Source organism: Saccostrea cucullata, unplaced genomic scaffold (assembly GCF_032062105.1).
Source record: "Saccostrea cucullata isolate Sc308-1 unplaced genomic scaffold, CSIRO_AGI_Scuc_v1 ctg8454, whole genome shotgun sequence".
Lineage (NCBI taxonomy): Eukaryota > Metazoa > Mollusca > Bivalvia > Ostreida > Ostreidae > Saccostrea > Saccostrea cuccullata.
In genome coordinates, this window is record NW_026926963.1 from 2,916 (window position 1) to 28,706 (window position 25,791).

A 25,791-nucleotide genomic window follows, 5' to 3' on the forward strand; every position below is an offset into this window, starting at 1 on the left:
AAAGTAAAAAATAAAGAAGAAGCCTTGTTAATTGCACAAATAGAAAAATTAGAGGCAGAGAATACTTTAAATCTACATTTAATAGAGGAGAAAAAAACAGATCTTGAAAATTTAAGAAAAGAAAAGTTACAAGGTCACATCATAAGATCCCGAGCCAGATGGGTTGAATATGGAGAAAAACCATCTCAATATTTTTGTAAATTAGAATCCCGTAATTATTTGAATAAGATTATCAAAAAGATTAAAACAGAGGAAAATGAAACTATTTACAATCAGTCAGAAATTTTAAATAAAATCAGGATGTATTACAAATCTCTCTATACTTCTGTAGATGCAGAACTTCTCGACATAGATCTTGCAGAAATTATAACAGTTACTGAGGTTCCAAAACTTGAAAATCATATTGCCAAAACACTTGAGGGAAAAATTTTGGAAAATGAAGTCTTAGAGGTGTTAAAAAACATGAAAAACAATAAGTTACCAGGAAGTGATGGCTTTACCGCAGAATTTTTTAATTTTTTTTTTGGTCAGATTTAAAACTCTTTATAGTACTTTCCATAAATGACATATTTCAGAGGAAAGAACTTCCCATTTCTTAAAGATTAGGGTTAATTACATGCTTATCAAAAGGTGATAAGCCAAGAGAATTCTTGAAAAATTGGCGACCTACCACACTTTTAAATGTGTTTTATAAACTTTTATCAGGTTGTATTAGTCATAGAATAAGATCCACCCTGGACAATATCATATCAAATACTCAACTTGGATTTTTAAAAGGAAGATTTATAGGTGAAAATACCCGATTTCTTTATGATCTTATGGATTACACTGAATCTAGAAATATACTGGGATTGCTTGTACTGATAGACTTCGAAAAAGCTTTTGATTCAATATCCTGGACATTTGTGTATAAAGTATTAGAATTTTTTGGGTTTGGTAAAAACATTATTGAATGGGTAAAAATTCTAAATACAAAATTTTGTGCATCGGTGCTTCAGTGTGGATTTTTATCCGAACAGTTTATATCCAAAGAGGATGTCGTCAGGGAGATCCCTTGGCACCTTATCTGTTTCTTCTTTGTGCAGAAATTCTTGCAATTATGATCAAACAAAGTCAAAGTATTAAAGGAATTGTTATTAACAAAACAGAACATAAAATATCCCAATATGCAGATGATACCTGGCTTGCCCTTGACGGTTCACCTAAATCACTTTTTGCAGCATTAGATACAATTGATTTTTTCTCAAAGTTTACAGGACTTAAAATCAACAGCTCAAAAACTAAAATTGTTTGGATAGGTTCAAAAAAATTCTCTAATCAAGTTTTCCATCATTCTCGTTGGAAACTTGAATGGGGTTGTACAACTTTCAATTTACTTGGAATTAATTTTTCAGTAGAACTAGATAAAATTATTGATTTAAACTACAATGTTCAAATACCTATACAATGTTCAAAGCATTAATTCAGCAATGGAAAAGAAGGGTTCTTACTCCTATTGGCAGAGTTACAGTTCTTAAAACATTAGTTTTACCAAAACTTAACCATCTTTTTATATCTTTACCAAATCCAAGTAAAGAAACTCTATCATTATTGAACAGAGAAATCTTCGAGTTTATATGGAAATCAAAATGTGATAAAATTAAAAGGAAAGTTATTACTCAGGATTTTTTACAAGGAGGATTAAAAATGTTGGATATAAATAACTTTATAACATCTCTTAAATGCTCCTGGATTAAAAGATTAACAAAAAGTAATCAACCATGGTTAGATATTTTTTTGACAATTAATGGTAAAGACATATTGCATAAAGCTTTTGATTTTGGCGAAGAGTATGTGTCTTGCTTTATTGTAAAAAATAACAACATTTTTTGGAAAGATGTGTTTAATTCATGATTATATTTCATGAAAACACTCAACAACAATTCATATATGAAAACTAAGTATCTGAACTTACCTGTGTGGTACAATCCCAATATAAAAATTGGAAACAAAATAATTTTTGTAAAGACTTGGTATGTAAATGGCGTTAAAAGTGTTTGTGATTTCTTAGACAATGAAGGAATTTTTTTTAAATGTTACTGGTTTTGGAAATAGATTTCATTTGTCTAATGTTTGCATTATGCAATATAACAGTATTATTTGTGCTATATCCAGGTTTTTAAAAACAATGTCTTTAGATAAATCATCTGTTAAGAGGGAATGTACCCCTGTTATTCCCTTTTATTTTGAAAATATTATTGTATATGAAAAGTGCACTAAAATTATTTATAGATATTTGAATAGTATCAACATCATTCCTACATCAATATTTAGATGGAACCAGGAACTATCAATGCTTTTAGAATCTGATATTTGTGTTCAAGATGTTTTTAAGGTTTGTTTTAGAACAACTATGGATACTTCTGCTCAGTGGTTACAGTATAGAATCCTACATAGAATCCTTCTAGTGAAATATTATTCGAAGAAAATAAGTATTTTATCTGATGATCACTGTACTTTTTGTAAACAGGATATAGAAACAATACAACATATATTTTTAAATTGTACAAAAATTTCTTCATTATGGAGTAATCTTATTATGCATATATTTACAAAAACTTCTAAAAGAGTTGGATTTAACAAATGCAATATTATTTTAGGTGAAACGCCATTTTCTTATCATAATAGGGTGATAAATTTCATTATTTTATATACAAAGCAATATATATTTTCTTGTTTAAAGCAGAACAAAATGCCTATGATTACTGGGCTGCTACATCATTTAACTCTTAAGTACAAAGTAGAAAAATGCATATCAATTCAAAATTTTACAATGAACAATTTTGATAATCTATGGTCACCATGGATTAATATTTTTAGTTTTAAACATTTATTAAAACACCAACTTTAAATATTTCTTGAATTTTATATATTTTATATTTCACTCTTGTTTAAAATCAGAGGGGAAGTGTGAATGTGTGTGAGAATGTGATTAAAAATCTTATTATGTGACTATACATGTCACTTTTTGAAATTAAAAAAAAAAAAAAAGTAGGCAAATCCATTTGGGTTAAGGACGTTCGCCGTCACTTCCGGTCGTCACAGTAAGTGTTCATAAATATAAAAAATTTCAACTTTTCGTTTTTGAAACTTTTTTTGCATAACATTATAGCATCTTACATGTAGTGTTGAAATATGTCAGTCCCACCGGAAACAAAAACGACAACTTCCGGTTGTAAGAGAAAAACTGCATATTTTCAGTATTTTTCTTTCCCCTAAATATTTTTTATACATTAAGTATTTGTAATGATTTTTGGATATGTTGTTCAGACTGCAAATGTCTACAATAACGTCAAATATCTTTGTAAAATTCACTTCCGATCGCGTGATTTTTTGTCCTTAGAATGAGAGGTTATGATAGAGAGATCTCGTAAACGGTAAGAGATGAAGACACCAAACTTACAGGGATGATAGATCTTGATAAGTAGGCAAATCCATTTGGGTTAAGGTCGTCCGCCGTTACTTCCGGTAGTCACAGGAAGTGTTCCTTATTATCGAAAATTTCAACTTTCCTCTTTTGAATCTTTTTTTTCATCAGATTATAACATCTTACTTGTAGTGTTGAAATATGTCAGTCCCACTGGAAACAAAAATGACAACTTCCAGTTATGAGAGACTGCAAATATCTACAGTAACGTCAAATATCTTTGCAAAATTCACTTCCGGTCGCGTCATTTCCTGTCCTTAAAATGAGAAGTTATGATAGAGAGATCTCGTAAACGGTAAGAGATGAAGACACCAAAATTATAGGAGTGGTAGATCTTGATGAGTAGGCAAAATCATTGGAGATAAAATCGTCCGCCGTCACTTCCTGTCGTCACAGGAAGTGATCAAAGAAATCGAGAATTTCAACTTTTCTTTTTTGAAACTTTTTTTGCATCATATTATAATATCCTATTTGTAGTTTTAAGAAAAAATCAGTCCCAACGGAAACAAAAACTACAATTTCCGGCAATGAGAGAAAAACTACATAATTTGAGTATTTTTCTTTCCCATAAATTCTTTTTATAGATAAAGTATTTGTAAAGATTTTTGGATGTGTTATTTAGACTCCATATGTCTACAGTAACGTCAAATATCTTTGTAAAATTCACTTCCGGTCGCGTGATTTCCTGTCATCAAAGTTAGAAGTTATCATAGCTAGATCTCGTAAACGGTAAGAGATTAAGACACCAAACTTATAGGGATGGTAGACCTTGATGAGTAGACAAATCCATTTAAGATCGTCCGCCGTCACTTCCAGTTGTCACAGGGAGTAATCAAATAATAAAAATTTTCAACTTTTCTTTATGGAATCTTTCTAAGTATTACCTTATAGCATCTAATTTATATTTTCGAAATTTGTCAGTCTCACTGGAAACAAAAACGACAACTTCTGGTCATTAGAGAAAAACTGCATTAATCGAGTATCTTACTATCCCATAAATATCTTTTATAAAAAGAGTATTTGAAATGATTTTAGGACCTGTTATTCAGACTCCAAATGTCTGGAGAAACCTCAAATATCTTTTTTTATTTACTTACTTCCGGACACGTGATTTCTTGTCCTCAAAATGAGAAGTTAACATTACGAGATCTCTTAAACTGTAACAGATCAAGACACTTTCCTCATCATGAAGATTGTGCAACAGACATAGAGTAAAATGCTTCCACCGTCACTCCTGTCGTCTCAAGTAGTGATTAAAAATGATTTTTATAAATTTTATCAACACTATGATTGTCTAAAGTAATGTCGAGAATCTTGGTAAGTTAAACCTCCGGCCTTTTATTTTCCTGTAATCATTGTAAATATTATGTGCCTTTTTTAACATAGATAAAAGCTCATTCATACAGATAAATAGAGGAGAATGGAAGACCGTTTTTGTTGCAGTAGTAACAAGAGTTTCTAGTGCTTTAAACTGTTTATATCCTAACATCATCATCATATTTCTCAAAAGCAGACTTCTTTTAGAAATCGTTCGTATGTTGCGTATCAAAACAACTGGGAGACATAAAACGTCAGTTAAAATAGATAAGTCGACATCAGAAAGATGCTTGAGTTTCTCACAATATCTATGCTGTTTTTGGAGACCAGGTCTTCCAACCATCTTTTGGTATTCCCATGGGTACCCAGTTGTGCCCCTGTATTAGCACACCTATTATTGTATTCATATGAAGCAGAATTTATGCAAAATCTTATTCGTGAAAAGAAGAAAACACTTGATGTGGCCTTCAACTCGACATTTAGATATATGGGCGAAGTATTGTCAATTAACAATTGTAATATCCTTTCTTATGTCGATACGATATGTCCTGGCGAGCTTGTGATAAAAGATACACAGAGTCTTACACATCTGTTTCATATTTGGATATTTTACCTGAAAAGACGGTAATGGTAATCTACGAACCAACATGAAGACTTTAACTTTTCTATCGTCACCTTCCCTTACTTATGCAACCTTCATCACCTGCATACGGAGTTTATGCAAGCGTATGCTCTATGTATGAACAATTTCTAAATCATGGTAAATTATAGACAAACAAGTTGATAAAACAAGAATATCTTCAAGCTCGTTTAAAATTATCATTTAGTTGTTTGGTCGATACAATGACCTTGTCAGCAAATATAATTTATCGTTTCGTCAAATGCTGACTGACTTTTTTCATACTGATTTTTAGTCCATTATTTATACTCTGAATTGACAACGGATTTTTCTTGTTTTGTACTGCTTTATGGACTTTTATCTTGAAAACTGTTCTTTATCTCCATATGGTTCATATGATATATTGCTTAATAAAAGTTTGAATTGAATTGAACATATTTTTTGGTTATATGCATGCATATATACAATGAGATTGGATACAAGTTCTTAAAAATTATTTCGCCTTCTTACTACATGAGCAGTTTACAGTTGTATATGTTTGGGCTGCATGTATTACACAGTCGTAGATAAAAAAAAATACTTAGCAGGTAAACTTACAACATGAATCTATAAATTGCAAGAAAATTCGTGGGTTACTGATGCAATACACAAGCAATTATAAAATATCATTTAGATCTGTCAGACTGCTGAATAATTATGTGTATAATGGAAAAAAGATATAAAAAAAATTATAGAAGTAAGAATGATAAAAGTTTAAGATTATAACTTTATAAGTTTAGTTGACGATTGAAAAGTTTCGTTGTGAGGTTGCCATTACATCCTCTAGTAAAATTTTATAATATCAAATAGATGTACCAGATTCTGTGTTGCCTTTTATTTTGAGAATGAACTATATGGATCAAGTGCTATGGAAGAATAAGTAACCCCCCGCCAACCGGTCAAACCCGCCTTCACTCCTTGCCATAATCGCGAAATAAACAAAAAAAAAATCCGGTGTATGAATAATGGACGAACGTTTAGTATGAAAAACGCCCGTCAGCATTTGACTCAATGATAAATTGTTTTTACTGACAATGTCATTGTATTGACAATATAGCTTATGAAATGTTGACTTTAAATAACACACCTACTAATATTATTGTGATTTAAATTCAAGACACGTGGTTTAGATTTACCTATTCAAAGGTTATAGGGTAGATCCGGTTTTATAAATAAAATTGGCAGTAAACAGGAAATTGTTATAGTCTGTTTCTTCTGAAACATGTCCTGTGAGAAATGTGTGTTTGCACACCTTTCTGAAAGACTGTCATGATTTTCAACAGAAATGGGTGGCTTAAAGGGGGGTGGGGTGGTGAATAACAATTAATACATCTTATATTTAACTGCAAAAATTACAGCTCACTAGCGACTGATACGCTTGTAAAAAAAATGTATAATATCATTTACACTGACAAACCTTTGTCTGCCTTATATGGCAATTGCTATTAATGCGCACAGAGGATCTTACCACGAGCAACGCCAAATATATGTTTACATATTACTTCGAACACGTGGTTCAGGTCAATCTATGATCATATCAATGGAGTGCAAAGTAAAAGAAAATGTTCCTATAAACAAGATGCAAACATTAGAAACTATTAATAATATCAACCGCGTTTTTAATATGTTGTTAACTATAGAGAAAAATATGTTTAATAAAACGTATACGTAGTTCGAGTCAAGTTCATAACACCAGCAATGCAAGGATAAGGAAAACGAGCAGCTTCTCGTATGCATTTAAATGGACAAAACATTTTTTACATAACTATACATGTATACTCGTGATCAAGTGTGTTGGCAGGGGAATCCACCTGGCAATTGTATTCACCGATAGTACAATAAAGGAATTTATCAAGCGTAAAATTCCTGTAGTATTCGTATAGTAACCCATAATGCAATTCTCATTCATCTGATTTGTCACTAAAAGTCACATTGGTGCCCCATTTGCTAATCTGACGCCAAGAAATATAGTTCCGGTTCCCATGCAAAATATTTGTCTAAAAAGAAAATCTAATTCATGACAGCAGAAAATTGTATCATAGATATTAAAGTAATTTAAACTTGGATGAATTCAAGAAAGATCGATTGAAGTACATTTCTACAGAATAATATTATAGGGTGGTGAAAACTAAAACACAATATAACTTTTCTGTTTACCATGTCTCCACGTGCTAGTCACTTCCTAGCCACATATCCGTGAATAATTTATCCTATCTCGCTGAAGTCTCGCTAGCTCTCGCCAGAGCCAATGTCAGAGCTACGCTGAACTCATCGGGTTTTATAATGTGCAGATCACCGAGAAATAAAAGGTTCCGAACATATTAGTAGGGGTGAATAAGACTGAAGATAATGTCGTTTCATGAACTTGTCTGACAATAATTTACCTCATTTTAAAAATTGCACATACATAGAACATAGTCGGTCATATCGAATCAACTAAGAGATGAAACACTGTATTCAGGTGATATTGGTTTATTGCTGCATAAGTCAGGAAAGTGGGCTATAGAAAAGTTAAAGTCACCACGTTTAACATAGAGTTTGGTTGTTAAATTGCAATTAAAGTCTTTTTCAACTAAAATGTTCAAACAGATGTTTTACACTCTGTGGTATCTTTTACCTCACGTTTATGATAATCTCTGTTTGTGATCATAAACAGACACTAAGCAGGAAACACAAAAGAAAGCATGAAATACCTTATATTTCATGTCCGTTTACCAATAATTAAAAAAATCTCCATTTTGTTTTTCCATTACATAATAAATTCAATTTTAACATTTAAAAAAGACAAAAAAATCAAATAAAATCTTTCCAAGTAAATGTGAAAAAAAAAATCATCAAATGAACACATCATCTATCACACTATGTAGATCACAGTTAAAGCTGAACACTACTCGTAAAAGATTTGTCCCCGATATTTCTTTTTCATCTTTGCTATCTAAATGATCCCTCTGTAAGCTGCAGACTTCTTCAGAGTTCAGTCTCGGTGTAGACTTCTAATCTGACAAGACATAAATCTTACATGCCCATGATACTTGGTCGCCATGAAATTATCAAATCTTATACACTTTTTCCAAACCAGGAGAAAAGTTACATTAAATATACGAGTCACTACATTATTAACAAACAGAGAATATACTTAAAACAAGGGATAAGCGCAAACAAATCTTAGATCACGATAGGTCTAATGCAGATCGGCCACGAGTTTCAAGTGTTGCAATTGGGTACGTGTAAAGAAATCAAATGTGATAGTGCTTATTTATTAATTGTTGTTAGTTTTAATGAAGTATTCTTTCAAGATTATAGCTCATGCATTAAATCAATTGTTGTTCATTGGAGAACATATAATTGTATTGCAACAATTCTATTGTTTTTCTTTTTTCCCACCAAAAACTCCTTTTAGTATACCACCGACCATCACAGCAGCTCCCGTCCACATAATGACACCCAGGGCTGTGTCAGCCTGTAAAACATGACGATATTATAGCATATATATAGGGATATTGAGTAATATTTATGATCAATGAAACATATCGAGATATCAAACAGTACTCAAGATCAAAATTCCATAAAGCAGTAGAGGCAGGGGCAGAACAAACACGGACATCCAAAACATCAGAGTTCGAATCAAGCTCCATGGAGGAGTGAACATCCCTTGCCAACCGGTCATACCCGTTGTATGCTCTTTGTCATGATCGGGAAATAAGGAAAAATCCGTCGTCAATTCAGTGTATAAATAACGGCCTAAGAATAAGAATGAAAAACGTCAGTCAGCATTTGACTCCATGATAAATTGTTTTTGCTGAAAAAGTCATTGTACCGGCCATAGAACTTACGAAATAATGACTTTAAACGAGACTGCTCGTATTCTTGTTTGTCAATGATTTACCTGGTTTTATAAACTGTTCAAAAAGCATGCTCTTGCACATCGAATCAACTGAGACATATAAACTCCGTATGCAGATGATGAAGGTATATTGCTACATACGTATTGGAAGTTGACGTTTGTTTAAGTCAAAGTCATCTCATTTATCATAGAGCTTGGTTATTTATGCAGCAATATACCTTCATCACCTGCATACGTGGTTTATATCTCTCAGTTAATTCGATACGCAAGAGCATGCTCTACCTAGGTACAATTTCTTTGACGAGGTAAATTATTGACAAACAAGTTAAGGAAACAAGAATTTGATCAGCTGTCTCGGTTTAAGTCATCAATTCGTCAATTTTCTGTCCGACACAATGACCTTGTTAACACACACAGTTTATCATTGAGTCAAACGCTGACTGACGTTTTTCATAGTAATTATTAGGTCATATATTTACTCACTAATTGAAGACGGAATTTTCCGTATTTACCAATCATGTCAAGGAGCGCATGGTGGGTGTGACCGGTTGCCAGGGGATGCTGACGCCTCCATTGCACCTGATCCCACCTCTGATGGTTTGGAGGTCCGTATATCCTAAGGTCCTATTTTGTATTGTTTTATGGTTTTTATATCCATATATTTTATTCAAAAAAATTTACATGATAGACCTTTCTTTCTGTGTTTATTAATTCGGCATTAAGATGAAAAATTTATAGAATTACTCTAAATCTTGGTGGTAGATTTTATTTGAAACTCATTAGACAACAGTGGGTGCAAAATTTCGTTGCATTAATTAGTTTCAATTTGCCGCACAATAATACAACCTTAGTAATGGAAAAGATGGGAAGTGAGGGGAGGTAAAAACTGATACATGGGTATAGCAGCCATGTTGTTTGTTTACATGTGTTAAGATCATGTAACTGTTTAAAGTTAGAGGTACATTTTTTGAATCTGGAATTTTCCATGAATACCGAGGATCGGAAATGAAAGGATTGCATGGATACTGATGATTCAGCTGGTAGTCTGGAGGGGGGTTATCAAATCAAGTTATCCTGAAATAATTTGCGTTTCTTTTTTTGATTTTTTACTAATCAGGGCTAGGAGAAAATCAAAATAAAATCACAGGGAGATAACAAATGAAATTCTAATGCAATTGTTTTGTAAAACACTTTTTCATTGGCTAATGCACTAATGTTTGAAGCAGTAAAACGAGCATTAACGAGCGTGAAAGCTTTTTCATTGTGACGTCATAATAGAGCGACGCAAAAATACAATGCTCCGTGACGTATTTCATGTAACAAAATTCATCAAAATAAGACGTAAACAACAAACAAAATGCATGGATTGCATTAGAATGGGAATAACCGATCTTCTAATTTGGTATTTGCGACCGTTAATGCTGACTTAACGGTCGCAAACATCCGTTTTACCGGCTCCGCTTACGCGTCGCCGGTAAAACTCAGTTTGCGACCGTTAAATCAGCATTCTAATGCAATTGTTTTGTAAAACACTTTTTCATTGGCTAATGCACTGATGTTTGAAGCAGTAAAACGAGCATTAACGAGCGTGAAAGCTTTTCATTGTGACGTCATAATAGAGCGACGCAAAAACACAATGCTCCATGACGTATTTCATGTAACAAAATTCATCAAAATAAGACGTAAACAACAAACAAAATGCATGGATTGCATTAGAATGGGAATAACTAATCTTCTAATTTGGTATTTGCGACCGTTAATGCTGATTTAACGGTCGCAAACATCCGTTTTACCGGCTCCGCTTACGCGTCGCCGGTAAAACTCAGTTTGCGACCGTTAAATCAGCATTAACGGTCGCAAATACAAATTAGAAGATAGTTATTCCCTAATTAACGGTCGCAAATATCAAATTAGGAGATAGTTATTCCCTAATTTAAGCTCAAAAATCTAATTAAAAATGCAAATCAGGAGCAGAGCAAACCTCTAAAACTTCAGATAGAAATCAAATGCCATGGGGAGTAAGCATCCCTTGCCGACCAGTTACATTCTGCTTCACAGCAGATTGTACCAATAGAAAATTCAAGAGATTGTAAAAGACCTTGTCTCGCTAAATTACATGATAAACATTGACCAGACACTACTTGCATCATATCTATAGTGTCAATGTTTATCATTAATATTGGTATTGATTTATAGATTGTTTCAGCGATTAATTTTCCCGTTGATTTTTCCATATTTCTTTGTTAAAATATCGTTTTTCAGAGAGAGAGAGAGAGAGAAAGAGAGAAATTTGAGAAAAAGAGAGTATAAAAATACTTGATTCGTGACTATACAGACCTTGTCAGTCATTGGTTAACCTTGGTCAATCAATACCTAACCAGGTCCGTATAATCACTAGTAAACCTCATCAAGGTCAATATAATTGAATTATGTTAATGATGCCTGTTCTGACCAGTTCTTCCCGTATCTACAGTAGGCTGCAAAATGTTCACAATTCTTCCACAAAACATTGTAACCAATTTCTCCCTTTTTTTTTCAAAGCTTCTTCGACAATTTTGTGCGCTTGATGTGGACTACAAATGACTATACATGATAAGAGTTATTTTTGGTCCCCTTAAAATCAACATTTTGGAATGATATTCATATATGTATAATTTGTTTTTATTTTGTAAAAGAAATATATATATATATATATATATATATATATATATATATATATATATATATATATATATATATATATATATATATATATATATATATATATATATATATAGTAAAAAATAACAGAACGCCGATTAAAACTCTACCGGTTTCAATTGTATCATCAGGAGTTTGACATATTGCTATCAGGGTTAGGGATAGCAATATGTCAAACTCCTGATGATAGATAGCAATATGTCAAACTCCTGATGATACAATTGAAACCGGTAGAGTTTTAATCGGCGTTCTGTTATTTTTTACTATTTAAATACTTGTGTGGATTTTTTATCAAACTTTTGGATATATATATATATATATATATATATATATATATATATATATATATATATATATATATATATATATATATATATATATATATATATATCCAATGAAAAAAGTCAGAAATCACAAATCTCGAAAATCATTTTTACTGTTAGCGCTTTCTGCCTAATGGCTCTTCAGACAGTTAAAAGTTAAATATAAAATTGCTTAGTAACGTTCATAAGCACGACGTCAAGTATTGTCCATTGTGACGTCATAATAACGTTAAAAGGTAGCATTATAATTCGCACCGTTACAATCACTTAAATAAACCAAAAAACAAGTAGAAAACAACTTTAGTTGAAACTGAAGTAATTATTTTCTGTTAAGTTTTGGGTTAAATAGTTTAATGAAGTAGTCCTCCTTTGCTACTCTGGATATTTCACAGTCATTGTGCATTTTATAAAATGGAAATAATTTAAATTTCCCTTTCCCACAGGTAGCAAAGTGCTCACTGCACGGCGTATTCCTTACGCTAGGGTCCCGAATTTGTTGTTTATGGACTCGCACTCGTGCGTTCAGTTTGCCGGTTTGTCCTATGTAGTTTTCATCACAGGTCGGACAGGTTATGCAGTAAATAACATTTTCTGATTTACAGGTCATGTTGGCGTTTGGTGTTAATTTTTTACCACATTTTAGAGTTTTTTCGCTTCCCTCCTCCAGATATTCACATGTTCCACAACGTGGGTCACAGCACTTTTTGACGACTTTAGCATTGATTGTTGCAAATCTTGCTCTGGTTAGGATTTTCTTCAGATTGGGTGCCTGTCTTCTGCTATTAATAATTTGAGACTCCTTGATGATGTCTTTTAGATTCTGAGATTGTTCTAAAATGGGAAAAAATCTCCTGGCTGATCTTAAAATATTGTGGTTGCGTGGATTGTGTGTCACAACAAAAGGGATGTCGCTTTTTTCACTATCATCCTTGCGGCGAGTGTTTCTTAGTACTACCTGTGGGAAAGGGAAATTTAAATTATTTCCATTTTATAAAATGCACAATGACTGTGAAATATCCAGAGTAGCAAAGGAGGACTACTTCATTAAACTATTTAACCCAAAACTTAACAGAAAATAATTACTTCAGTTTCAACTAAAGTTGTTTTCTACTTGTTTTTTGGTTTATTTAAGTGATTGTAACGGTGCGAATTATAATGCTACCTTTTAACGTTATTATGACGTCACAATGGAAAATACTTGACGTCGTGCTTATGAACGTTACTAAGCAATTTTATATTTAACTTTTAACTGTCTGAAGAGCCATTAGGCAGAAAGCGCTAACAGTAAAAATGATTTTCGAGATTTGTGATTTCTGACTTTTTTCATTGGATATATTTTACTGTACCAAAACACTGGATTTTTCTTAAATTATATATATATATATATATATATATATCAGAAGTCCATGAATTCACAGTGGTCGGTATAGTTGTATAGTAAAAATAATTAAAAAGAAAACACGAAGACAACAAAGTAAAGCATTAGCGCTTTCATTTAAAAAATCTTCAGATGCTTTACAATCAAGTTTTTTAACTGTCACATAGTAACGCCTTCTATGACGTCATAATTAGCGGAACGTAATACAGTCTCTATGACGTAATTCTCCCAGCAGTTATTACGGGAAAGTCAAACAATGCTATTTAGCTTTGGTTTTAAAGTAGTAATAAAGTGTTTTTCTTTTTCTCTTCGTTGGATTTGGTTTCCGGACATCTTATAGAACGGGAAAACGGTAAATTGTCTCTTCCCGCATATATCTAAATGTTCACTAAGCTTCATTTGTCTGTATTGCGGGTTATTAATATGCTGTTTGTGGACTCTTATCCGAGCTCTCAGAGTAGTACTAGTTTCTCCTATGTAAAATTCGTTACAACCCGGGCATGTTATGACATAAATTAAGTTCTTAGTTTCACAGGACATGTCAGCATTTACAGTGAAATTTCGGCCCCGGAAGTTGTAGCTGGTTCCCTCCAAAATATAGTCGCAGGTACCGCATCTCGGGTCATTGCATTTAGTTACGGAACAATATATATATATATATATATATATATATATATATATATATATATATATATATATATATATATATATATATACTGAAAGGAAAAAGAAACGCAGGGTAGCATAATTTTCGATAAAAATTTGACCACATGACCGAAAATTACGAAAATTGGTCAGAAGGGAAATTTAGTTACTGTGCATCAAAATCAGTATTTAGAATTACTCAACCGTAAAATTTATGACGTCACATAGTGAAAACGCCAAAAAGCCCAAAACACGTGCAATTAGATAACGACGTGTTTGTTCACAAATCTTGTTGCATTATTTGATGCATATGAGGTATGCACATCGTTTTTCAATATTGGGAGACATTATGAATCTATTGCAATCTTGGCACAGTTTACGGAAGTTCAATGGGGTCTTGTTTTCGAATTGCCTAATTAATGAAAAAGGCAACAATTGTTTACTAAGCAGTCTCTTGTAAATTTTCCCCCATAAAACATTTTACCCGTTGTCAGAGAGGGTCTGGAGTGGTTTTCAATCAACCGTGACGATGACGTTAACGCAAAACAGAGTCATGTTACGAGCGGGTTACTCGTCCTGTCAGTTCTTAAATCGCCACCTTACTACCACAAAAACAGCCATTTATAAAGTAGACGATTTCAATCATTGCATTCATACGAAATTTGAAAGAAAACAATTCCGCAATTTGGTTTTTTGAGCCAGTCAACTTACTGATGTATTCCTCTCACTCGCGCATGCGCGGGCCGTTTGACTTATTTTTTTGCGTGGTTACCCATGCTAAATATAGCCAGAGTTTGAAAGATAAACACTCTGATGAAATTCCATGCAAAGGAGAAATAAGACTCTGAAAGATGCACGAGATAGACATTGAAGATAATGAGAGTTTTCGATTTTCACTTCTGGGGGGTATCGTCATTTGAACTTCAATTACTCATGAATAATTAGACAAAATCATATGAGACTTGGGTTATATCTTTTTGAAAGATGATTTTAAAAGTTAGATAGGAAAACTAAAAAGTATTTTAAGAAAAACGAATTTAATTCACCTCAAAAGTTTACCCTGCGTTTCTTTTTCCTTTCAGTATATATATATATATATATATATATATATATATATATATATATATATATATATATATATATATATATATATATATATATAATATATATATATATATATATATATATATATATATATATATATATATATATATATATATATATATATATATATATATATAAAACAAGACAAAAATGGGATTTTTGTTGACATTTTTTTTCTCTTGATAAAAATAGAGCGCAGCTCGGAAAATGCAATTTTTTTTCTGACAGTATTAAGTATTGTATTGATACATCTTTGGTAAAACTATTAAGTTTGTTCTGGAGGTATCTTTTATTTAGCAGCATCTACTGCGACACGGGACCTCGCTTTATACGGTCCCAATAGAGGACTGTTCTCCACGTCCCACAGTGGGTTCAGGGTTAAAGATTTTTTTTTATCTTTACAATATTTTTTTTAAAATTCAAGTCATATTTCATATGAAACTATGACTATATCGTTCAAGTAAAATAAGAAAATGTTAATGTACTTTTCAAGAAAAATGAAATATTTATCTTGCTAGGAACCTGCATCTCTTGTCCTTGTTGTTGTTTATTTTCGCCTCAGAATCCGCAACCACATTCCAGAAGTTTTCCTTTTTGACAACAGCTTTTCCGTAAGTCTTCCCACAAATAGAAAAGAACTGACTAGGGTTTGAGTTTCCGTTTACACCATCATTATCAACACCAGCTAGGTGTACAACTTCCTCGTTTCCTGTAAAGTTTGCATGTAATTTTAATTCACTGATTTCCATATTTTGTTCGTTGTTTATTGTTAAACGTTATGATTTTGAAGCAAATTATTGAACGTGATGACTTGAGAGCATGCTCTATGTATTTACAATTTCTAAAACGAGATAAATTATTGACAAACAAGTTGAAAACTAAATATCAGCAGTCTCGTTTAAAGTCATCATTTCGTAAATTCTTTTGTGGATACAATGACCTTGTCAACAAATACAATCTTTCATTGGGTCAAATACGGACTGATGTTTTCCATACTAATTGTTAGGCCATTGTGTACATATTGAATTGACGACGGATGTTTCCTTTATTTCCCGATCATGACAAGGAGCACACGGCGGGTGTGACAGGTTAGCAGGGGATGCTCACTCCTCCATGACTCCTGATCCCACCTCTGTTTCGGAGGTCCGTGTTTGCTCTGCTCCTGTTTTGTATCGTTTTATGGACCTTTGATATTGAATACTGTTTGTTATCTCAATATTCTTCCTTGTATTGTTTTAAGGACTTTTGATATTGATTGCTGTTCGTTATCACCATATATTTCATACAGTTTGAACACTGATAACAATAACTAAACACTATGACTTGAGTCCATTTTAGGAATATGACCTGCCTTATTGAAATTTTTATTTTGCTGTTGAAATATATTATGATAAAGATGTATGTAACTGTAACCTTTATGATCTATTAGACTAAAATAAAGCAGAAAAAAGGCTTCTAAATACAATCCAATATACAGTTTTATATAAGAAATCATTATTGTACAGGGCGACAATAATTTTGCAACCAAAAATTCCGACATCAGAGTTGCAGCTCACATATTGCTTTACAAACTAAGTATTTATATACTTGTTCACTTATTTTAACTAAAACTTTCACAAAATTAATATCAAGAAAAAAAATTGTGTATGTATGTCTTAATCGAATCATATGTGTTTAATAATGAGTTGAAAATTCTTATGTCCGAGTGCATTGCTTTCAAAACTCTTCTTTGCACTACTTGTTTATTTTATTAAAATCAAAAGTCAAGATTCAACAAATACCTATATAAACAGCCCAGTGCGAGTACCATCCTCTGGGAAATTCCAATAAATCTCCTTTTTGTGCTCTTTCTATAACTTGTCTGTTATGTAACTTGTTCATGTTCACTTAGAAATGTTACAAAAAAAATAAATTAGCATTAAAACAGTAACCTACATGTGAACTCAGTATATTGATAGAAATCAATAGTGTTATGTAATATAAAATTTTCTGTTTCACATTACTATATAATCATTCCAGGTTACTTTCAGTATCTTTTCATCTTAAGTGATGAATATGCAATGCCATGTACAGTTAACTCTTACCTGTTATGAAGCTTTGCTTACGGAAAAGAAAGTTGATACTTTTCTCGTCTACTATGTGTTGTACTAGTATGATTTCCCGTTAAAGTTATTAATAGTAAATAAACATTAGAATGACGAATGATATGGAGATAACGAACAGTTTTAGATATCAAAGCCCATAAAAAATACATAATAGGAGCAGAGCAACCACGACCTTCAAAACATCAGAGGTGGGATCAGGTACCATGGAGGAGTGACCATTCCCTGTCACCCGGTCACATCCGCTGTATGCTCCTGGTCATGATCGGTATATAGCAGAAAAATCCGTCGTCAATTCCATTTACGAGGGTCATTCAAAAAGTGCGTAGACTTTTGTCATAACTTCTTTTTATTTAACGTCATTATTACTATTATCAAATTTTAAACAACGGAGGATTCAAATAATTTGAACACATAAATCATCTACAGATGATAGCAGAATGTTACTATATGTATATAGATAAGAAACGTTGTTGATTGTTACGCTAAATTCATTTTGTTCTTTATATAATTTCATGCCATTTTATTGTAAGTTGGCCTTTATTGTCGAAATTCAGTAAAAAAAAAAACAAATATGAAATAGGTGTGGCGGACCCCAAGCTCACTGTTTTCATTTTCATTCCTTGTTGATTTAAAGTATTTGCATATCTAGTTTGAAGTAATCATTTCGTAAGTTCACAGGTCGATACAATGACTTTTTCAGTAAATATAATTTATCATTGAGTCAAATGCTGACTGACGTTTTTCATACTTATTGTTAGTCCATTATTTATACACTGAATTGACGACGGATTTTCCGTTATTTTCTAATCATGACAATGAGCACACGGCGGGTGTGATCGGTCTGCATGTGATGCTCACTCCTTCATGGTACCTGATTCCACATCTGATGTTTTAGAGTTCTTTTTTTTTTTTTTTTTGCTCTTCTCCTATTTTGTATTATTGTATGGACTTCTGAGCTTGAATTTTGTTTGTTATTTCCATATATTTTCATTTTACAACTTTAAAGCGTTATTAAATATAAGTACATGAACATAATACTGAAAAAAGAAAGTTTAGATATGTGAAAACATGTTATTAACATACAATAAAAGCAAATGAAGTATATGTCTACTTTGCAATAAGAAGGATATGTCCAGAGATAACGAACAGTATTCAATCTCAAAGCCCATTAAACAATATATAAAAAAAAGAGCAGAGCAAACACGGACCTCCGAAGCATCAGAGGTGGGATCAGATGCCATGGAGGAGTGAGCATCCCCTGCCGACCAGTCACACCCGCCGGGTGCTGGTTGTCATGATCAGGAAATAACGGAAAAAATCCGTCGTCAAATCAGTGTATAAATAATGGACTAACAATTGGTATGAAAAACGTCAGTCAGCATTTGACTCAATGATAAATTGTATTTGCTGACAAGGTCATTGTATCGACCATAGAACTTACGAAATGATGACTTTAGACGAGACTGTTGTTTCATCAACTTGTTTGTCAATAATTTACCTCGTTTAAGAAATTGTTCATACGTAGAGCATGCTCTTGCGTATCGAATCAACTAAGATATATATACTCCGTATGCAGGTATATTGCTGCATAAGTAAGGGAAGTTGACGATAGAAAAGTTAAAGTCATCACGTTTATCATATAGCTTGGTTGTTAGATTACCATTAGTGTCTTTTTCAAGTAAAATATCCAAGTATGAAGCAGAAGTGTCGGATTCTGTGGTATCTTTTATCTCAATCTCACCAGGCTATATCGTATCGACGTGGGAATGGAAATTATCAATGACTAATCCAACTTCTCGCATGGATAGAGGTAAGTAATGCAATTTATCGAAACATTTACATTTACTTTGTTTGACCATAATAAAAGGCATTATAGAATTACATGCGATAAATACACACAAGACCAAATCACCAAAGTATGTCTGGCGTATGAATACAGGGACTGCGCCATTACAGTTTAAACAAAGCGAAAAATTTATGTCTGTTAAACTTTTCATTTGTATTTCTTTGTTGCAAAAATATAGTTTATCATTTTAGATTGAAAAATAAATAAAACTTTGACTATTGTTATCTGTTCTATTGTGCACTTTTTTCGTTTCCGGATTTCCGTTTGTGAGCAAACGAACTCTGTCGGGAAGTTTGAATTAAGCTGTTCCAAAGGCTGTTCTATCAATTGCAACTTACTTGAAGGATGAGGCGGGAATTAGAAAAATAAAAATTTCGGAAAAAACAGGGGCTAAAAAATGTAAATATAAGCATTTAATTGTCATTTTTTGAAAGATGCAGTCTCATTACGGCAATGGTGTGTGCAAATAAATTTTCATTTTCAATTTGTTTGCATACACTTTTGCCGTTACAAGACTGCATCTTTCAAAAAATGACAATTCAATGCTTAAATTACGAACAGTATTCTACCTCAAAAGTCCATTAAACAATACACATTTTGGAGCAGAGCAAACACTGACCTGTAAAACATCAGAGGGGGCATACTACATGTATGCCATGGATATAATGAATATAAGTTTTTATTTAATTTGGACCGTTGCATTCTGTTTTTATTTATTTTCCCCCTACCGAACAGTCATACCCGGCGTGTGCACCTTGTCAAGTTGGGAAATAACGAAAAAAAATCCGTCGAAAATTCAGTGAGTAAAACATGAACCAACAATAAGTATAAAAACCGCCAGTGGGCATTTGACTTAATGATAGATTAAAGTTTGCTGACAAGGTCATTGTATATACCAAAATAACCTCTGATATAATGACTTTAAGGTAGGACACAATACCTAGGCCAAATTTTTCCTCAAATTAAATTTTTCTGAAACTTTAATATTTTGTTCTTGGATACAAAATCTCTCTTTATATGATATGAAATTCAACCACACATTTTTTGCCCACATAGTCTGAAATATGGCCTATCAGACCCCTGTAAGAAGAATGTGAAATCATACATTCGACGTGAGAATAACTTATTTTATAATTATCAATTTATCTATTGCAAATTTGTGTAATACTTTTAATAAAGATAACAATTTTGTTATTGTAAATCAGTAAGTCATATTGATACTGGAAAATTTGAGTAAAATATTAAGTAAAAATAGAACATACATAGCGTCAGAATTAAAAATTCACATGCAACTATCCGACAGTTTAAGTTTTCTTAAGAGAAAATGTATGATTTAATTTTTACAAAAAAAAAGCTAAAACAATAGAATTCAAATTAGTTATAGAATAAAATGCGTAAAAATAAAGAAAATTGAACCAGTAGTTGCAGACATTTTGGCGATTAAATTTTTTTTTTAAAATTCAATGGCAAAAAAACTAAAAGATTCAGTAGATGACGTCACAATATTTGACCTTTGACCTCTTGATATGACATTGAACTTTGAAGTACATAAAGAATGGGGACTCCTTATATATGTTTCCAAATATCAGTCCTCTACTATTTATGGAACAAAAAGTACTCTGCATTTTATAACATGTGACATGCTTGTTTATTGCTCTTAGATAGCGTAAACACATTCTAAAATATAAGCTCCCAAGTGAAGTATCAGTCACATTGTCCAGCGATGGGGTATACGATGAGAAACCGATGCGTTTTTGAATGAAAATGGCGTGGTTGCCGGCCGGGCACCACTAGTGATCGGACGGTGACTGAGGCCATTTTGCGAATCGGTGGGGTCATCGGTAGGAAATAATTCGTAGTTAAAATTGAGCGATGTCTCCAACGATGTCTCACATCGCTCCTCATCGGCAACCCATCATTAACACATGTTTCAAGGATCGGCCGATGTATGGCCGAGCATCGTCTTATATCCGTTGAATCTGAGGTCATAGGGGGGTTGAATAGTGTTCAACAGATAACGGCCGATCATCGGTCGATGTCCGACCAAACATTGGCCTGTAGTCGACCGATGTACGAACAATGTTCACCAATGTATGAGCGATGTAATTACATCGGCCGATTATCCTGGAACATCGTTTTCTGATTAGCAATGCTTCGCTGGGCCTTTGAAAGTCCGGCCGGCAACCACGAAATTTTTATCATAAAAGGCATTGGTTGCCCATCGAATACCCATCGCTGGATAATGTGACTGATTCTGTAAGGCCTACTAGGCCGATGTGGACCGATGTTAGGGCATCGTTAACATCACGGATTACCAACGATTACCACCGGTCTACGGCTACCGGCCGGGAAATGTGACCTAGGCATGACCAATATATAGGATTTTCAAATTTTTTCACAAAATATGATGCAAACATGCCAAAACTTATTATTTTTCATTCAGGGACCATTCATTGTTGTAAATATAGTAATATTACTCTTTTTTTCTCCAGTAGTTTTTAAGAAATGGGTTAAAATAGAATCCAGGGGATGCTGACGGGTGTTTTGTCCTACCTTAAACAGGTCTGGACGATTTCTAAATATGGAAGTCAAGAACGATAACCGAAAGTTGCTATAAATGTACATCAAGTACACGTAAATATTTTTCTGTCCAATCAGACAACATCATTTTTTCACACCCCAAAACATATTTTAAAAGAACAAAAAGATAACACGTGCTTCTGTTTTTTTCCTCAAAAAGATTTTTTTAACAAAACATCTGTAGAAGTAAGATTAAAACTTTTGAAGAATAAGGTATTCCCCACATTTTTACCGTGAACAACCTTGACATTTTTATCTCGGTAAAGAAAAAAAAATAATGCACGATAGAATGTAATCTTTTACAGAGGTAAAGATCGCTCCAGCAAGTTTTTATCAAGTTCAATTATAACATTTACCAGAATATATTATATGATGGTAAATATGATTTTGCTTAGCCGTCCGATTTTCATCGATAATGCTTAAATTCCATGTATATAGATCAACTCACACAAGTGTCTATCGTATGGAGTATACACATATAGTTTTGCATTATCACGGGTTTCATGAGCGCCGAATACGTAGCTATGCAGACTTTAAATGGGCATAAGGAAAGGCGTTTAACGTGGAGAAAAGAGAATCCTGTAATTATACATGAATGCGTTTTATCCCAATATCTTACCTCGCATATATGAAACTGCATTGGCTACTATATCTGTAATAAACACTCAAAAATAATAAACATAAAGACTAATATCTTTTCGATAAGATTTTTATGTCAGACTCTAAAAACTTCAAATTTACCGTATTTATATCAATTTTTTAACGTAAGTAAACTTTGGGGATTGCTAACTCCTAGAGACAGATTTTTTTTTATCCCACTTAAAACGTATTCCAAGCTTTCAAGTCGTGTTTGTTCACGGTAGAATTGTCATAAATATTATATTATTCCCAAATGCGCATAAAGTTTACAAAAAGTTTGTTCTAAAAAAATCTTTTGAGCAAAAAACTTAAAAACCACGTGTTTTATTTATTCTCTCATGGGTTTGTCTAAATGCTGTTATCTGATTGGTCAGAAGGATTAGTGCCTTGTTTATTCTGTGTATTAATAGCAATTCACGGTTATCGTTCTTGACTTCCTTATTTAGAAATCGTCCAGACCTGTTAAATGAGATTGCTTATATTCTTGTTACATCAGCTTGTTTGTGAACTCGTTTTAGAAATGACATAAAATGGCAAAGTTTAGGGAACCCCAATTTTTAACTGGCATCATATTTTCATAAATATTAGATAGAAGATTACGCCAGTAGATGGGTTATTATGAAAAAGACCTTGACACTTAAAGTGGCACAGTGACGCACAAAGGGGAAAATTGACAAATGTAGAATTTTTGAATGACCTCTGTAAATTTTGTTCAATTCCTTAAAGTTTTAGGTTTCAGAAAATTACAGGTTTCAGAACCTAAAAAATTAAATTTTTATGGGGAAAAATAAAAGTAAAAATAATTTCTGTCGAAAATATTGCAAAATACCCTGGTACTTCTTCCTCCCTATTATACGCGTGCGCAGAAAAGTGTTGAATAAGTTTCCATAGTTACCATGGTCTCAGGTATCCACGAATGAATATATGTAGACCAAAAAATTTGATGTAATCTTTTCAAAAATTTGTTAGAATATATTTCTCACCTTTGCATGCTCCAGCTGAATTTTGTTTACAAGTTTGAGCTAAAAATAAGAGTAGCGTGACCTTGACATATACGAAACAACGAAACGGTAGATACAACCTTTGTTTTTCCGGCACTTATATTGTGCAGTCAATTCTTGCAGTTTAATTGTCATATCTTCGCTATATACTCATAATTCTTGTAAGTCTTTCTCTGTATGCTACAGATATCTTAAAATTAAGATATGAATTTGACTCACTGTGCCGCTTTAAGAAGAATCGATGAAATGTATTAGATGGACGTTGAAATCTTGGATTAAGCGATAGAGGAACAAGATGAACACACATTTATCCTGTCTTTGACAATGCAAAAGCGAAACAAGAATTCGATCGATAGTTTACATGATGTGTATTACTGTCTCCACTAAAAGAAGGTATCAACATTGTCTCTGCTTGTAAGGCTAATTATTTGAATTGAATTTTACAAGTACTAGGATTTAATTCTGCTTGTGGTAATCCAACTTATACCCATATGTCCCTTTTAAGAAAGAAATTCTTCAAGACCACGTGTCAGTATACACTTATTTAATGACTACGAGGGGAAGACCTGGGAAACTGTTTTCCAGGTCTTCCCCACTACCGAGGGACAACAGTTTGACTGTTTCACCGAGTAATCATTGAATAAGTGTTTTATTACCTTATACCTACTATATAATTAATTAAATTGGAATAAAAACACAAAACAATCAATAAAGAGTTTTAACAACTGTTTATTCACATACTTGTCTATTAATTAGCTGAACACATAATATAAAGATTAAATTAATAGCGCGAGCGTCGCGAAGACTGCGAGCTCTAACGACAACACCTAGGCGAAGAGAAAATAGAATTTTTTCCGCAGTAGTTTTGACCCACAATGCATCGCTTCGTAAGCAAACGCTAAAGCTACGTTCTCGCGAGAATAACGACAAAAGTTAAAAGAAAAAAATAAACTTGCCTAGATTTAATGAATTTTTCTATCTATTGCAGAAAAATAATCATAAACTGATTAAAATCAGCCCAGTTCAGGCTTCTGTTTGGTAAAGCAACATGCAAACGACGTCATATGACGTCAGAGTCTTATACGCACAGAATGTCGCGTGCGGGTTGACAAGTCCGATCAAAAGGAAAACTGGATAAGTATCTGCGCTCGCCGTAACGGTCGCACCGTTAACATATTATTTGATAATTTAAAGTAATACTTAATGAATTGATTAATTGATTGTGTGTTTTATTTCAATTTAATTAATTAATTATAGAGCAGGTAAATAGTGATGTCGTGATCATCAAAACGCTTGAATATCACGATGACGCTTTAAACAGGCAGCAGTTTCATGATCACGCAAAAACATAAAATAAACCATGAAACAGTTCAAAATGCAATATTATAATTTATATAGTAGGTTAGGTAATAATTTTAAATATTTTAAACTTAATTTTGGAGGTCTGTGTTTGATCTGCTCCTAATTTGTATTGTTTTAATGACCTTTGAGCTAAAATACTGTTCGTTATGTCCATATTTCACCGACAATGGAATAGACGCTGTGAACATAAGTAACGTTCTATATCATAAAAGGGTTCAGTCATGCATTCCGCCATATTTCAAGTTGAAATCTAATAATAGTGTTCCTTTTCTTCTACATGAGAAAAAAAACTCTTGCTGGGTCCTTCAACTTGACATTATTTCACAGAATTTTTTCCAGGGGGGGGGTCCACCTCAGTAAAAAAAAAAATCAATCCCAGAAATTTCTTGACAAGCAAAAAAAAAAAAAAAAAAAAAACTTAAACTCGTCCAAAGTCAAAAAACCGATTTGGTGGGGGGGGGGGGGGGGGGAGTGGTGACTTCTATTGCCTCAAATCTTTCACTTATCATACCCATTTCACACATTTTCGCGTTTACCAGGGTGGGGGGGGGGGGGGGATGCGTTTTCCAAGGGGGTCCATGGTAACTATTTTCTTGTTTTAGTATATACGTATATTTTTTAACCTAGTAAATTCCAGGGGGGGGGGGGCAGGACCCCCCCCCAACCCCCGTCTAGATCCGCGCATTGTATTTTGGCTGACCTGTTTCATACAAATCGTTAGCCGTTGTTTTGTGTATAGAATGTGACAACGGAATGTTTAATCTACCTGATCAATATATTAGGCCGCCGTGACGGTAAACAGGGGATGCTTACCACTTAAGGT

At 33.0% G+C, this 25,791-nt stretch overlaps 1 pseudogene; it reads right to left on the reverse strand.

Annotated features, from left to right (window-relative positions):
• Window positions 1-11,712: 11,712 nt before the first annotated feature.
• On the reverse strand, window positions 11,713-17,670 carry LOC134273076 (phospholipase A and acyltransferase 1-like; annotated as a pseudogene).
• Between the last annotated feature and the right edge of the window lie 8,121 nt (window positions 17,671-25,791).